Source organism: Rhipicephalus microplus, chromosome 10 (genome assembly GCF_043290135.1).
Source record: "Rhipicephalus microplus isolate Deutch F79 chromosome 10, USDA_Rmic, whole genome shotgun sequence".
Taxonomy (NCBI): domain Eukaryota; kingdom Metazoa; phylum Arthropoda; class Arachnida; order Ixodida; family Ixodidae; genus Rhipicephalus; species Rhipicephalus microplus.
The window spans coordinates 97083996-97098560 of record NC_134709.1 but is presented as its reverse complement, the minus strand read 5'-3'; the positions used below and the strand labels follow the sequence as shown (position 1 = coordinate 97098560).

At 42.3% G+C, this 14565-nt stretch overlaps 1 long non-coding RNA gene across 1 annotated transcript; it reads left to right on the top strand.

The window, feature by feature from the left end:
- On the top strand, window positions 1-11057 carry LOC142774819 (uncharacterized). Its single transcript, XR_012886571.1, has 4 exons — window positions 1-183; window positions 4009-4072; window positions 6722-6881; window positions 9416-11057. It is a non-coding gene; the product is annotated as an uncharacterized LOC142774819 (long non-coding RNA).
- Window positions 11058-14565: the final 3508 nt, after the last annotated feature.

Below are 14565 nucleotides of genomic sequence, written 5' to 3'. Positions count from 1 at the left end.
TCGTGGCGGAGTTAGTCACGTGATCAACATTTCCCGCCTTTCGTCTCGGTCGTGTGCGGACTCCCCTCGGCGCACGGCCCGATCCGTTCGAGTGTTGGTTTTCGTCGACACATTGTTCAAGCAAGAGACTGCGACGACGTTTAACGATCTTCAGGACAAGACTCGCTGGGAATTTTACCGCAGGTACGTGTGCTTCACTTTAGCTTTTCCTATTGATATTCCACAAAACAGGCACGCGAAACGTATATGCGATCTAAGTAAGGCGCAGCACTCCCGGTCAGTTAGCAACAGATCAGCAAAGCTTATAATGTTTATTAAAAGCATAACGCCCGTGGTACAATGGCGTGAAATAAGGTTCCTGTTGCCAAACGGTTTACAGCTATGACCAGAGTGGCACTAGGAGGTTTATCTTTTGGACAACAACCATTCGAAACCGTACATTGTCACCCGTTGAGGGTTTAACGTTTCATGTTGGTGGTTGTTAACGTTTGAGCTGAACGTGTTGCGTGGGCTCATCGTTGTGTATTTGTGTTGTGCTGAGAATGGTCAGGGTTTATAAGTTCAAGCTGGCGCTATGCGTTAAGTGACGTGAACACGTGTTTCTTGAGGGAAAAGTACGTGTTGCTATATCTATAGGTCTGCGCAGGCTTCTCTTTCGGGGAAGGAGGGAGGTTTGTCGCAGTGCCCCCTCCCCCTTCCCCATTATACGTCTATGTATGGGGCTTACTTTAAGCCCCTCGTGCGCACGCCAATTATACTGTCCATTGTTACATGTGCATAAATGCCTCGACCTATATTTTCGCGTGTTACACGTGTATGCTTCGCTGGCAGTGCACCTAATCACGAAATATTTACTAAAGCCCTGGTGAACCGGTGGAAGTGATGAGGACCCTTGCAGTGATTGAAAGGTCATAAACACAACATGCTGCGTCAAATAGGTGCCTTTTCTTTCTGTTTGGTATAAAATAATTCAGGTTGCCAATTCAATCTTAGCAGCTTTCTAATGTGTTGAGTGGTCTGCTGCCAAATTCCACCTGTTTCTAGCTACGTTTGGCCTTGAAATGTGTGAGCATTGAAAAAAATATTTCTGCGTGCATATGCCGTAGAAAACCACAACAGATTTTTTTTAGCCATTTTGTTAAGAAAGGGCAACACAAGTCAACTCTGCTGCAATAAAAAAACTTGTCGTGCGGTGATGCATACCAAAAATAAAAAGTAGCAGTTGTTACGGTAGGTAGTGTTTGCGTTTTTTGCTTGTTTGTTTGTATCAATAATCAGTTTCACGCAACCCCGTTGTGAAAATTTCTGGTGTAAAACGCCTTGTGTGTTTTTTTTTCGTCTCCTAAGTTATGTGTCATATTCCCTCGAGTTTTTGTGTGTGATGCTTTCGAGTAGACAATTAAAGGTGTAATATTACGTAGTGGGTGGCGTCATCTCCGACCTGACAACACTTTCTGATCCGACCACTGCCTTGTACCAAAACGTTCTCCGACTGTAATGACCTTTTTGTGTGTGTGTGTGTGTGTGTGTGTGTGTGTGTGTGTGTGTGTGTGTGTGTGTGTGTGTGTGTGTGAAGCTCCTCGTCTGCACTTGCGGCCGCTATTGTGGTGTGCACCATGAACCACACTGAGACGTTCAGAAAAGGTTCAATACTTAGAGGACCAATAGGCTAATAGCAAGTGGTTGTTGATATTTGTTTACAGCACTGTATTTCTTTTTGAAAGACTCCGTATTCTTCCATGCAGAGCGAGTAAGTGCTGGCACCTTTCGGGGATAAATTGTATTTTCATTTTTGCTTTATTTAGCGTCCTCTTTGTTTTCTTTATCAGTAAGTTTCTGCTATAGCATCCACGTATTGCAATGTGTGGTCGCGCGATGGTTAGTGTTGTGTCGACGATGATATTTGTTTGCCCTTAAACTTTTCCATCCCGTTTCTCACCAAGATAGACAATCCCTCCTCACCCTTTAATTTTCTTCGGTTGCGGAATAACATCTGATCACAGGCGAATACTGGTGCATAAAATGATGTTAATGTTCACCTGTCTGCGTGTCCCCCCCCTCTTTTCTTTATTGAATATACTGAACGGCATAGCTGTTGAAACTCGCCGTGATTAGTCAATCGGGGAACGGAAAGGATCACCATGAATCTGCTTCTCGTCCCAGAACGCGTGCGCCGATTTTTCTGGCCTAGGGTGCAATGCAGCATGGCCCGAGCTTTTCCGGCAGCCGAGTTTGCTCCAACCTCGTTTGGGGTAGCTGTGCAGGACGGTGCGCAGCGCGTGATAGCCGTGTTGCTAGAAATGGCTTCACGAATGCGCGTGAAGCCATTTGCGGTGGTTATCAAAGAAACACCGCGTGCGAGCACGTCAGCGCCACTACTCACTCAGCAGTTCAGCAGTGCAGCGACGTTAGCGTCATTGTCGTGCTGTATTTTTGCCAACTCAACACGTGCCTCCCACAGGCGTGTTTTTGGGCGTATGTCCTCTTTCGCACAGGTTCTTTCGCTCCACCTGCAGCATGGAAATTTTCACTCTCGAAGGCAGCAAGGTTGCTCACGCAACGCTCTCGTGCTGATTCTTTCGGTTCCATCAAGTATTACGGATAAATGTAAGGAGAAGGGGTCACCAGCGGTGCTCGCATCTTGTCGGCAACGCGGCTTTGATTGGATACGTCGTGAGCGCGGTTAAAGGAGGTATGAGATCATAGGGAGGTTTAAAATAACGTTTGCGGGTGCTGCGGGCGTTGGTTTAGTTGCGGGCGCCATATGAGTTTCAGAATAGCGTTTGCTCTTCCTGAGGAAACTTTCACCCCGACCGCAAACCCGAATGAACGGAAGCTAGAGACAGCAATTCACGGGCCACGGTCGCCACGTGCTATTTCGGATTTTTTGCGGGCGGGCCGCGAACGCGAGCAGCGGCTCGCGTTACAACGCATGTGCAGTGGGAGCTACCGCACCGCAAGGGCTCGCGGTCCGCTATTCCATACCTCCCTTATAGTAGCGACGTGGCTTCCTTAACTTCTGCGTGCGTGTGCGCATAGTCTGTGCAGTAAAGCTGGCAGATGAACCATGCGCTCGCTGGCGTTGCAGCGTGAGCACTGCTCCTTGGCAAAAGCAAAAGTGGTGGGCGGATTCGATACTCGCCGCGGGCTTCTGTCAATCGAACTCATGGATGAGTGAACTCGGATACAAAGTCGTTGATTCTGAGAAGGCCCGAGTTCAACTCGTGACTGTGATGGTGCCGCTGCGACTGTCAAGCGTTTGATGCAGTGAACGCTACGCGGCAGCTTCCTTGCATATAAAACATGCGACGCGCTTTTTATCCCCCTCTGTCCGTGCACGGGCTTCTCTTGAAACGCCTATACTGCCTGTCCCAGTGTTCGTGCGCGACCCGGACTGCGTGTCACATGGACTCCGGTACGCGTTCTTTGCAGTGCACGTGGGAGTGTTCCGGCGCTCTTGTGGGACGCACACAACGTTTTCGTCTCAACGAGCACCGCTTGAGAGAGCTCAGCCGATGGTTACACTGCCAGTCTCCAGTCATGATAGGTTGCACTTCTGCACTCAGTGGAATGACAAACAAATGAAATAATTAAGATGCCTCTGGTTTGAAAACTCCACTCAACTTAGCCGACCGTCCCTAACGCGATGACTGGTTCGTAATAACCAATAAATCGCAGCGCGCTGAGGGGTGGATTGGACGTTTTTGTACTGTTGGCTCATTCGAAAAGGGGGGGGGGGGAGTATGAGCCCACAGGTATATCAGCGTACGACTACACCTCACTTATATGACGTGAGACGTAGCAGCGAATAGTGGAATTTGCGCTGATTTCGTGGTAAGTTTGCCTGTTCATAATGCCGGTAGTTTCACAGCAAGATCAAATATATAAGACGGGCATAAGCAGCTTCGCCTTTATGTCTGCTCAAGTGGAATGTCCAAAATGTTGAGATGCGTTTTTGAGGAAACGTGCTCCTAACATTGGTCAAGTGTATTCCTCGTTATTTTCCAGGAAGGAATCAGCATCGCAGAAAAACTCTCTGAACTGCCACACACCCCTACTATCATTGCACTTGGTATGTTCAAATATGAGCTTTCGTTGCATTGCTATATATGTCTGAATGATTATGTAGCCTAACTTGCATTGAATTTGCCTCGCATGTTATCACCACATCTGCTCCCTTTATAGTAAGGAGGGCAGGAATGATTGTCATGTCAGAAAAGATTATAATGTGCTCCTTTTTCTAACCACGTACAAAAGTTTCTTTCCTTTCGTTAGGGTTTCTGCTGGCTGTGCTTAAGGAATGTTTTTCTCTTGTGTATTGAACAGGTACTCTTTCTTTTTATCTTTATTAACTTGTGAGTACAGCTTTTAATGTGCTCTGAGGGTGGAAAACCCTGTTAGTGATAACCACAAGCAGCCTTGACATTCATTACATCACCTTGGCTAGCCTAAGTGAGAAGATTGGTTGAAATGACTACGTAGCACATTGTCTGCTGCAAGTTGTCATCATGAGGAGAAGGTGGAGCAATTTGTGTGCACTTACCTACTGTGTAGCACCCATCTGCAGCAAACCACATGTCCAATTGACTGCTTATTTAAAGATGTGACTTTTGACACTATTTCTGCCAAAAGTTGTTTCTATGCAGCTATGCAAATGACAGTTATCTAAACTAAATCTGTGGTGTGCGTCTGTCACTGTAGAGCCTTTGATTGCAAGTTATCAAAAAGTAGAGGTGCTTTTCACATAAACCTCTAAAGTCATGCAAGAACCTACCTAAATCAGCTCTCTAAACACAACATGTTCAGTGTTCATTAGTGAGTAATGAAAGAGATTTTTGAATCTCTTGTGCAGCATACTGCACTCACACGAAAACAGCTGCTATTACTGCAGGAAGACTTGATCACTGTTTTCCAACAAGTATAGTGTTGCAGGCTTAGCTGCGGTAATGCAAAGGAATCTCCTGCATATTGCATTAGCCCTTCGTCATCTTTTCAAACGTGGTTGTCGCACAGTTACAGCTCTGACTTATTAAAATCAGTTTCATTGCTGCTGAGGGAGGCAGTCTGTATTCTGCTTAGCAGCATTTTTGGAATTTAAGAGCCAAAAACCCTCACCAATTAGTTGATGTAATCAGTATATTTGGTTCTCTTTTAAGTCACACTTAAAGGGGCCTTGAAACACTTTTTCGAAGTAACCATGATATGGATTCATGAAAAGATTTTATTCTTTCATGAATTCAATGCCGCGAAAACTTCAAGAATCCTTCTTGTGCGAGCGGAATAACAAAAATTTGACGCACTCTGAAATTGCATTCTGTCTTCTCTCGTCCCGACAAAAGCGCTGGAAGCTAAGCAGGGAGGTGGGGGTGGGGGGTGGCGTGGTCAATAAAAATACGTCACTCACGCCTCGTGATATTGAGAAATTTTTTTAACCGCAGCTTTTTCGGTGGGATCGCGTGTGCACACGTGGTCAAGTCACAGCCTCCCGCGGCAATCCCTGTATCGACCGAGCGCGCCATGTTCAAATCACCCAATGTCTGGTAGAAGGCCTTCTACGAGTGCTTTTTGAGCTTGCTCCATCATTCGCTGAGAAGAGAGAGCAATGTTTAGCTAAATTTGATAATTTATTGTGAATTGCATGCCATGTGCCAAGCTATATTACTTAGCCCGCGTGTTGTCAAGAATCAGCAGCGTTTTGAGACCATGTTCAAAAAGTGTTTCAGGGCCCCTTTAAGCCACCGACCCCGAACTGTACTCGTCACGCTATTTTGTACCGCTGCCGAAGACACGTCACAGATGTCAATTACTTTTCTTGCAGTTTTCAGCTCTAGACAGCAGTTGTTCTCTTTCAAAAACCACGTTTAGTGTCTTTCGTGCGTGTTTTAATCTCGGCAACAGTCATTTCATAGTGCTGTTTTGCAAGAAGAATGCCAGTGGCAGCATTAGTGGCAACATGACACTTGTTGCCGACAGTGACTCGAACGTTGCGTTTACCCGGCATATTGCTTCTGATGACGACAAGAGCAGCAGTGACGGTGATGTCGTGAGCAGTGCACATGTGTGGCATTGCGTGAACGCTGATAACCGACCACTTGCGCAATAAACATCTTGGCACTTTTCAGCGTGTTACCATGTATTGCATAAGGAAAATGCTTCAGGTTTCAGTATGTTGTGACCCATTACCAGGTCATTGATTGAGTGAAAGCCGCCCTCAACAGCAGTTTTTTTTTTCTTAAATTTTTGTGCGAATTCCGGAAATCAGCGTGATAATAATTTAAAAATCATAATTGCATAGACATATTGATGTATATCGTAAAATATTAATGATTTTTGTACAATTTTTGGAAGTTAAATAGGCAGTTATATAGTTAAGTGGGAAGACCTTTTAGTGAAGTGTTTTAATTTATGTTTACTGAGAGTTAACTGTACTCAATATCACCTTGTTTTATTGTCAGGGGCCTCTATCATGTTAGTATATTGTGCAAACATTCAGTTCTCTGTTGGGAACTGTAAGCCATCTGCAGTGACACAAGTTCTATTCAGCCATATGACAAAATTGCACTTGGCTTGAAACCCAATCATATGTTGTGATCAGGTGCTTTGGATGCAGTAAATGTAGTGGGAACCTTTTTGATAAAGCAGCTATACGTTTCAGGCTGCATTGATTATATTAATAATGAAGTGATTTCAATCCGTTGGCTTGTTTGCCATCTTTTCACAGGAAGCATTTTAAAGAAGGAATACTTTGTGGCCTGCCAGCAGCATCTTTTCATCGAGGCTGTGGACTTTTCAGAGGCTGCCTGTCTTTTACTTATTAGGTACTAAATTTTCAACTTAGCTTATGCAGACTCTGTCTGGACAACACTGGAATTTCTTCATAGGTGAGATGTGCTGATGATGCAATCAGTCTCTGTGTCTTGATCGACCACAGTGGTCTAGTGGTTATGGCGCTATGCTGCTGACCTACAGGTCGTGAGATCCAATCCCAGCCATGGAAGCTGTATTTTAAATGAAGGCGATTATGCTGAAGGCTCATTTGCTTAGATTTAGGGGCCGACTAAAAGGGATTTCAGGTGATTCAAATTTCTGCAGCCCTACACTAAAGTGTCTTTCACAAACATATTGAGAATTTGGGACATGTGACCCTTGAAATTGGAAAAAACTGATAAGGAATCTTTGAAGCCCAATATCTTGCTAAATCTGAAGATAAATTTGTCAGTACCGCATGATTATAATAGATGTTTTGTTCCAAATCACCCGATAGTAAAACACCTATGCCTTCTATCTTTGAATAATGTTGGAAATTTTTGTGATAAGGGGTTGTTCTGACGTAGACATAAGGGATCAATTTTCAGTAACGATTAAGTTGTCAGTTTAGCACTAGTCCTGTTGGGTGTGTTGCTTTATTGCCCTCATTCTTGTTTTTTTGTGCTGCTTCAAGTAATTTATAGAAAACAACAAATGAAGGGGAATTTTTTTGAGGAGCTCATTTTTTTTGTAAGACGGAATGAAATAAATGCAACAGACACTATGACCAAAGAAATTTTTATGAACATTATATACAAATTATGGTTAGTTGCCACTTGAAGAAGTGCTGTTGATCACATTTCAACATTTAAATAATTTAGTTCGTTTCACATAGTTACATTACATTTCACGTAGTTTAGTACTGAGACACAGAGTGGGAAAAGCTCCTGACACCTTGCATGTCTAGTGAGTACTGAAATAATTTTCCAAATCGTTTTGTGAAAAGTTGAATCGTGTCTCTATTATAAAAAAATGAAGCCTCCTCAGCCGCAGATTCATTCTTGAGCCTGGATTTTCTGAATCCTCAGAAGGTGGGGTTTGTATAGCTTAACAGCACCAACTGGCAGGCGTTATGCTCTAAAATGTTCGAAACATTGATTGTATAGTAAGACAAAGTTTGGCTGAATCAAGCTTCCTGTTTTTGAGCAAACACATTGAGCAATTAGGTCTAGTGAAACTGGCACCGCCGGTATCCGTTTCGGAAGTGTCTGACATTGGAGCAGAAAGTTCAACTGATACGTCAGGTGAAAAAAAAAAGGCCTGCAAAGGTCTGAAATCGCAAGACAATTCGAAATACCACCGCAACAATATCAACTATTTTAATTTCTCAGGAAATGAAAGCGTAACTATAATTCTATGTATTCTGAAGTGGAAAGAGTGCTTCTCGAATAGTTGAAAAGCATTAGAAGTGCAAACCTTCCGATAAATGGGTCTGTATAGACTGCAGAATCCAAAGCCCTAGACACCTGAATGGGCAAGCAAGATTTAAAGTGCAGCAACGGCTAGCTTGAACATTTCAAAAGACAGCACGATGTGTCTTAAAATTGATCATTAGTGAAGGTGCAGCCGTGGACCACGATGTCGTGGATAGATGACGCAAGCGTCGGCTGAGCGCCCTACTTCAGCAGTATGCAGAAAGAGACATTTACAACTTGGACGAGTCCGCATTCTTTTACAAACTATTTCAAAAGCGCGTGCACTCTACACAGGGCGAAACTTTATCAGGATTTAAACAAAGCAAAGAACGCATTACAGTGCTGTTGGGTGCTAACAAGATAGGGGAGGACAAACTTTCTTTGCTTATACTGGGAAAGGCAGCAAAGCCTCAGTCGACTAGCCGGCCGAAATAGACAACTTGCTTAGAGGCCCTGATGAGGAAGATGAGCCGCTAGACTAACAGCTCCGTGAAATACCAACAATGGCACAAAGGCAAAAGAGCCTCCGTCTCTAACGAAATAGAGTGTAGGGCTCGAGCGGCGACCATGACTTCATAGTTTGCCTCAACAAACTCAAGCAGGCAATCCTCGCGCCCAGCCAAAGCACCCGACAAAGATAGCTGAATGACTTTTATGTGTGTGAATAATGATATGTTTCACGTGATACCACTTCTGGGAAGTTGTCATAGCTAATTTGGCTGTACTTGCTTATCTTTTATCAGGCAGTTGCGTATATTGAATCACTGCTTATATGGAATTTTTTTGCTGTCCCGCTGACTTCGATATTACGAGGGTTTACTGTACTTATCGCTACAGAAAAAACAGAAAGTAAAGTTTTTTGTAAGTACTTTTAGCAGTTACATATTTATGATCTCTAAAGGACAGTCTAGCAATCATGCTTAACGTGGTCACCCTTCAGTGTCGCCCTTTTGTGGCATCCACTGAGAAGTCAATCAGCTTTTTTGTTTTGAATGATAATTTTATTTCAGTTTAGGTATACATGTCTTTTATTCTTCGAGGAGTTTGATTGCACTTTGGATGCATTAGAGCCGCTTTATATGTTTCATTTGTTATTGCTAGGTAGATGCAATAGTATTTTGTTTTGGCAAAGATTGCCTTCTTTCACTAGTCGACGTGTCCTAATATTTTCTGTTTGTTGTGTTTCTTTTTAGGTAAACCATAAGACATGGTGTGATCGGCAAAATAATTTCCACCTGTATATGTTCAGAATGGCTGGATGTTCATTTGGCAAGTATAATAGTATGTATGCACACTTCCTATCAAGGCTATGGACTGTCTTACTCTTTGTAGGAAGCATAGTGAATGCAATGAGCTCAGCTGAGAAATATCAGGCTATGTTACCACAGGAGGCGTTTTATTGCTTTACTGTAATCTGCGTGCTAAACTTGAAATGACACTGTTATCTGGCGCAATGCATGCCACAGGAAGATGTGCTTTTCACAGTGACATGCTACAACATTTGACCAGCTAGCAGAATCGCAATGTTTACTGACCAGTACCAGCAGCTGCTTCCACTAAACTGCTGAAGAAACGCAAGACAGAGTTCAAGCAAAGCATGCACGACCATGTTTTTTTTTAAAATATTGCACGCGGTCAGTTTCATTACATTACAAGTTAGTGAATCGAATACACAGTTAAGTACTGGGTAAACAAAACAGATGTGCATATTTGTTGTCCCAGCTTGAACATCTATACAGGTCAGAAAAACAAGCCTCGTTACACTTTATTTACAAATTCACACATCATAGTACGCTTCTGCGAGTAGTGAATTTTAAGTTCAAAGTGAATAGTAATTTATCTGGAATAATTTTAAATCGAATTCGAATAGTGTATTTCACATATTATAAAAAAAATGGCCATGTTCATCGTCATCCAACCAACTTGCACAATATTATTTTCAAGTGAAACAAGGCGCGTTCAAATGTCGGCCTTTTTCTTTCAAAGGAAGTGCAATTGACTTTGAATAGTGCTAGCATAATTCGACTTTCTGCAGAATGCAAGTGATAAGTAGTAAGATATGTTAGACTTTAAGATTTGTTATACTTGGAGCATATAAGCCAGCATAACAATCTTTTAAAGTTGAAAAAGAAAAATTGATTCGAGGGCAATATGTCAATTTAACCTATGAAAGTAAGACTTTGCAGCAGTGCGAATTATTTCTGCAAAGAATTTTTCATGGCATAGCACTTTTATACAGCAGTGAAACTACTTTTTGCAGGGTATTACCTGCACCTATGTGTTGCACGTAATTTTGGGCACATAATTTTCATTAATTTATATTGGAATCAAAACTATTTCAAATGCATTAATATTCATTTGAACATTTGTCATGCTCGAGTGTTCCCATAAGCCTACGATATCGCATGAACAGTGCAATATGTGTATAAACTGCATGCATTCAATCCACATATGGTGAGTGGTAAAATACCTGTGAATATATTATCAATGCATACGATAATAATATATCAAATTGCCTTATAAAGAATTTTTAGTTTACTTTCATCCGGGATGCACTGCACTATTGTTGATCTATATTCCAGGTGCAAACATCAGGCCTTTATTTTTACGTGGTGTCTTTTTCAAGCACTGTGCATTATTTCACTGCATGCAAGTCTGAGTAAATATTGTGGTCTGTCAGCCCGAGGGGAAGATCAGCAAGGGCTTCACCCTTGCTGGTCTTTCCCTGGGAATTCGCATGGAACAGAAACGGAGAAAGAGGAGTTTTGATATTTACTTACTAAATTCGCAAGAACTCCACCACAGCATAAAAACAACACATTCTGGCTCGCAGCATTTCCGCTAGTGAAAAGTGAGGGGGGGGGGGGGGGGTACCGGCAACGGCTTTAAGAGGGCAATCGCCCCTACTGCTCATTTTCTAGATCCACCACTGGTAAGTACATCCCACAAAATATAATATTGACTTGAAATGACATCAAATATGTCAGCAATAGTGTCTGTTTTACTTTCTGGCTATCATGAAGACCTACGTATACACTGTTCTTGGAGTGGAGGGTTGCATTCACATGTAACGTAAGGCGTTTGTAGGAAATTCCTTCATAAGAAAACAGCTGTAAAACAGTCACGGAAAGGTGCTTCTTCCGAATGAAGTACTCTGCTGTGACCGTTTCAGTCGCGGAAAGGTGTCTGTTATTAAAAAAGCTGGGACGGGGTGTTTTGTGGTGGCCGTGCTAACGTTAGCATTCCGTACGAGGACTCCTTCTTACAGAAACCGGTCTAATCTGTTTCATGGAAGTACTGGGCACCGCTATACCTTCAGCTTCCTCCGTGAAGGAGGGCCCTCATTTTTTACTGTTAAGAAAAGTTTGTTAGCTAAAGGTAGGTTGTAACCTTGAATAAACACTACTGCCTCATTAACTGCTTGCAGGACACCTAAAATTGCGTCGTTTTGCTGCGGCAACTGCTACTGACTGTTTTTCGCGACAGAGCGTTGTAAAATGCAAAGTATGAAATTAGTGAAATGTTGGCAAACGAAATGTAGTCAAATTTTGTTTTTCTTTTTTTGCATGCCGGAGTTAAGTGTTGGAGTAACTATAGCCGTGTTGCATTGTGCACTCTATATGTGGTTGTGTGCATATACTGAAGTTTTACTCTACTCCTGTTCTCTTTATATTGTTGCCTATATGTTTATTTCTTGTGTGCAATTTATAATCATGATACCCCAGCTGTATTTCAGCGTCCCGCAGTGCAATGAACCTCTCGTTGTGCCTGCGTTTATCAAACGTTGACAAAGTTGGCATGTGCTTACCAAGATTATAACTTGAACATAAAAGTTTTCTCTCCTCTAAAGATTCTCATGTTTTAATTAAAATGTGTGCATAGACACACTCTGGCATCGTGTGCTTGCCGCTCTAGCGCTGCAGCTTACAAGAAGCTCATTGATGCATGCAAACGACGTGTTAAAAAGAATTAGGGTATGGCCACAGAAACCAGCACACCAGTAGAAGAGGTCTCGGAGACTGTATAATATTCATTCCTTGTCGCTACAAAATGGTCTTTGAAACAACCTTTTCTGTGGTCTTTAATCTCTCAGGCTGCGAAAGTTCCCGACAACTGCTTGGAGTGCTTAGACCCCAAATCAGGAGCAGGAGCCAATGGGAGTGTCGCCTTTTAACTTTATACGTTACTCTAAGGTTAAGTGTTGAAGTCAAAGATACGTTGGGAGAATCAAGAAGTAACATTAATCACGCATTGGCAAACGTGAATTGAAACGAATTGAGACTATACTGGGTATACAAGAAACAATGCCTACAGAGAGAATATGTGTTTCGAGGGATCCAGAAGTTTTGACTACATGATGTTCTTTGAAGGGACCGATAACAAATTTTTTCGACCCCATTTTTTTTCGGCGCGACCGAAAGCTTACCCATCACAGTGTTTGCACCTGCAGTAGTTTGTTCCCAGAAGCACTTAGTTATTTTATAAGCAGTATTTATCAATTTGAAAGGCGCTGAACACCGACGTGCCTTTTTGTCCAGCAACGCTGTAAATTGATAGCGATGTCTGTGGCCCTTCTAGCCATAGAGTTTTTTAAATATACACTAGAGAAAACTCTGGTGCTAGTGTCTATGGAGCTGCAACGCATGGCGCTTCAGTGAGCATGGCATTCGGAATCATTTTAATTTTTACGTCACACAAAGGAGAGAATACATGATTAGTATATACAGAAGGAGGTCCCATAGTAAGAACTAAATTGGGACCTCCTGTACATGATAACAAAGTCAATAACACAAGTAAATTGACAATTCCTGGGCCCAATAGTAAGAATGATGATATTTACTAACTCTAATCAAGTAAGAAATAACTTTAAACAGCGTTGGCAAAAAGCACCGAACAAGTAATGTATCATAGTCGATGAGAGTAAGGACAGAGCGGAAGACATTTCAAAATGCAACATAGTAAAGCTCAAACTAACAAAGAAAATATAAAGACCAATAAGGGAAATCACAGAAGAATGAGGAAAGATGAGAAGATAGACAAAAACTTCCAAATGCGAACAACTAAAGCAGTGAGGAACAAGAATCCAGCAAATCAAGCAGAATATCTTAAAGTTCAGATCAGAACCTAGGAGCATTTATTGATTTTAGAGTAGACGGTAGCGAATTCCCCAAAGCAAGTGCTGAGAAATGTAGCAACTGCTTGCCGTAATTTGTGCGAACGATGGGTAAAATTAAATTATTGTTTCCAGCAAATCTAGTATTGTTAGCATTATTGATGGATACCCTTGGTATTATGGACACCGGAATATCGTTCTGTAGAGTCCTTAAAACGAAAAGGGCGAGATTATATTTATTGGATTATTGTAGGAGTGCGATAAATGATTTGCGTTAACAGAACGTGATGAAAACGTTTTTACACGAATGGCCCGGTTTTGAATGGTCTGCAATCATGACAGGTGACTGCTGTATGTGTTGCCTCATGATTCAATGTTGTAGTTAAGGTGAGAATGAACGAAAGTGTAATAAATGAATAAGAGAGTAGAAAAGGAGAAATGCAATAGCTCTTTGATAAGATGATGGGTAGTACACAGATTAGTCTCGTTTTTGTACTTCCGGCTTCGTTTGTGTCCGCGTGACTTCGAACTTTCTTGTTACAAAAAAAGAATCTGCAAATGTTCTGTGATTTAGGCTTACCATTTGAAATCGGGTAACGAAATTCAACAAGGTTTGCTGTTTCCTTCAAAACAAAACTGAAACACTGTAACAACGAAGCCAAAAGAACGATTCGTCATCTGCAAGTAAAAAGACTATACAAATGCTTGAACTACCCATCATTGCCATGGTCGCTGAACGATCACCGCGCCAGAGTCTTTTTTAGTTGATATTAAGAAACACATTACTTCTAGCGACATGGGCATGCTGTCAATGTTCTGCTTTCACAGGAGTTCCTGTAACTATGCTTAACCAGGTTTAGTCGAAGTTTTACAACTATTCCTGAAAACACCTAAAATACCTTAATACCTAAAAGCAGTTACAATGAGATGATATGGTTTTATGCAGGTTCCCTGTAACTGCGTTTGTGCCGCATTGCGGGTGCCTGTGCCCCAGGTTGATGCACCTGTTTCGTGGATGGCTTGTCCCGTCGTCGTCACTTGCTCGACATACGACGAGCCAAGTCAGCGAAAGCGTCACTGCGCGTCATTTCTGAGAGAAAGTGTAGGTAAAAAACCACGTCACTTCAAAATCTTAGCAACCTGGAAACTGCGTGTACGGTTTAATGGGCACAAAGAAAAGTTGACGCGCTGATGAGCACTGGATCACATCATGTGAAGGCAGCGCCACTA